Raw genomic sequence first — 3,338 nt, forward strand, 5'->3', positions numbered from 1 at the left:
ATTAAATTACCCTACAGTTCAGGTCCAAGTCAGAGAAGAAGTCAGAGAGAGGTGCAATAATGGCTTTTAAAGGTTACCACAAAGACAGACTCAACCTACTGGAAATTTTATTTTAAATATCAAATAAGCTGTTCTCAAGCTAAGAAATCCTAATAAACTGAAGGTTTGTTAGATTATACTTGCAAAACAGTTAATTTTTGCTTTATAAAAAAAAAATATTATCCTATAGCCCAAATGTATATCTGTGAAATTGTGTTAACACTGCTGAGAATAGGGAGAAATAAGAGTTTGTGTGTAGGGGCATGGCCAAAGAAAATACTTGTTTTTCTGTAGTCATTAAAACTGTATCACTCAAGCATATTCATTAGCAACATGTTCTAAAGGGATGCTCCTGAATATCATCCTGCATTTGAATGCAAGTAACCATGGCAACAATATTTATGCTTTAGGGTATGTCACAGAGACCGTAAAACTAACTAAAGGTTAAATCAGAGATAATTAAGAAGTCCATCTTTTTCTGATATCAGGAAATCTCATCCTTTATTGTAAAATATACAGAACACAGGGAGAGTTGCAGTGTAATAATTATTTGTATTTATTTTCTCAATATAAATGAATATTTCCCTTTGACAAATGTTGTGTCCCCTATGTGTAGAATTACTGTGACATTATAGCATCCTTCAATTCTGGGGGCACACGTTTGTGTTATAATACAAAGCAGCTGTATGCAGAGATGATCTTGGTTGTATGTTGGCCCTCCTCTCCCTCCAGTCGTTATTTGATACAATTCCCTTTGGCATAAAACCTCCACGGCTCGCTTTGTTTGTCTTTCACATCATCCACTTTAAAAAACCCAGATAAATGAACTGTAGTTCAGTCAGGAAAACTTTCATCAAAGACTGATATTGCAAAATTATATTTGACAGTATGGCTCTGTTCTGGGTTCTCCCTGCCCATCCCCACGCCTAAATGGAAAGCCATGAGGCAGGGAGAGCACACCTCTCTGCCCTTCCACGTGCCTATGTGAAAAGCCATAAGGTAGGGAGAGCACATCCCTGCCCATCCATGTGCATACATGGAAAGCCTGAGGCAGAGAGCCGCAGTAAAGAACCCCTGTACAGAACAGAGCAGGCATGCAATTTACGTGTTTAATCAGATACTAGATGGGCATTGAAGCATGGTGTTAAATGGGCCTGGGGCTGAAGACCGTACCGTTTATTATCAGGATGCAGCCTCTGCTGCTCTGTGTCGCCTCGTGCACACGAACATATGCATGTGGGCTCACACGCACGAACAGTGGCAAGCGCAGAGATAGGTCATGGACACTTTGAAGTGAAGGTGACTCCAAGCCACTGCAGTATGTGCAACAAAACCTCAAGAGTAAAAGACAACTTTGTCGATACATACAATAAACGAGCATAACATGTAGAAGGGGGTAATTTATCCGCTCCGACCACGTCTCTCATCCTCTATGTTATTAAAAACACACCGTGCCAACACTAGCTTGGCAAAACGAGCTAAATGAAAGCTGTCTGTAGTCTAAATGTTAAGCTTAGATTGCCATGTATCTTCAATCTGCACATTGTTACCTGCACTGAATCACGCAGACGCAGAGGGAAGGAGGACAGTTGCCTTAACTGTGTCTGTGTGGCTCTATCCGCGCACAGCGACATGACGCCCAGAGCGCGACAGTGTGGCGGCACATTTTAGAATGTTTGAATTTTTCAGCCAAAATATGCTTCCGATAATGAGATATGCCCGATCGGCCAATACTTATCGGATCGATAATTATTGTGCATCCCTATCAGATACAGCCTGAAAGGTGGAGCTGGGTTGGAGGCGGGTTATGAGCTTTGCATAGGAAGCAGCGAGGACAGGCGGGTAGGCTACAGCAGCTTAAATAGGCACCTTGTCAGGAATTTGCCGATGAATGCTATGAAGTGAGGACAACCAGTGGAAACTAGACTGATAAATAATTTTACAAATTTTCTTTAAAATTATTATTTTGATTGGTTGATATTTTAGTAATTGTTTTGTTTTTAAATTTGATACTGATTTCATTTTATTTATTTATTATTACCATTATTATTAATATTATTATTTTTTAATCAATTAATTTATATTTGAATTTTTGTCTATTAATAAACACACACACACACACACACACACACATGTTTACGGTATTATCTATTTATTTTATTTTAATGTTTAATATACTATTATAATAACACACACACGTTACTCTTTCATTTATTTATTTTATTTAAATTTTTTATATATTTAAATTTTTTTAACACACTCACACACAAACACAGATACACTTTAATTACTTTTTTAATGAAATGTACGGGTTGATTGTTCTTATGTAGTTTGTATGATGCTTTGGCAATATTGTTGTTATACATTCATGCAAATAAAGCTAATTTGAATTGAATTGCTAAGAGAGGAATCAGCTGAGCTGTCAGCTGATGTGCTGCTGAAGTGTATGCTGGAATGAGTGGAGCTTGACCTTGTTGCCTTGCTTGATTTGACCTCTGTGCTGTTTACATCTTGTCTAGGTGTCTTGTCTCTGTCAGCGAAGTACACAGGCATTTGCGAGAGGCAATGGTTCAATTTAAAAAATATGTGATATTTTCTGATCATATTACAGAAGGGCTTTTCTCTCTATTGTTTTCATAATAGTATCTGTATCTGTTTTCTGACCGAGGGATCAGGGTTAATAATAAACAGCAACAAAGGAGTGTGTGCGGGCAGAAAGAGAAAGGATATTAAATACAAGTTTATGTTCAGTGTGCTGTACAGAAAAGGGAAATGTAACAACAAAAAATTTGAAGATGATGAAATAGAGATGAAATCCTGATGATAATGATGTTGTTTTCCAATGTCTTTTATTTATGCTGTTAAGACTCATCCGCTCTATAAAACCATCCACGCAAGTATTCTCGAGCCATATGGAACCATGCATATCAAAGGAAGAAAATTCTCAGGGTGTGAATATGAAAATGTTGGTGCTAAATTTAGAGTTGTTCATCTGCATTATGTTTTCTACTGCTGTGACCGGTGATCCCTACGCATTGTGGGCTGCATTTTAAAATGTTGTAAAGTAACTATTAAGTATATAAGTAACTAATATTTGACCATGCATTTTCATCTTTGTCAGACTATGCCACTTATGTCATGGTAAGCTCTATGTCAATCAGGTTATCCATATTTTGATTTCTGGACAGTTATAAATCATAGAGGGTAGGACGGAAAGCATTTCACATTAACTTCTGTTTGAGGACTTTTCTCTTATGACAAATCCCAACGGCATATTACATTTCTGCTTCTGACAAATT

This window comes from Micropterus dolomieu, linkage group LG04 (assembly GCF_021292245.1).
Source record: "Micropterus dolomieu isolate WLL.071019.BEF.003 ecotype Adirondacks linkage group LG04, ASM2129224v1, whole genome shotgun sequence".
NCBI lineage: Eukaryota > Metazoa > Chordata > Actinopteri > Centrarchiformes > Centrarchidae > Micropterus > Micropterus dolomieu.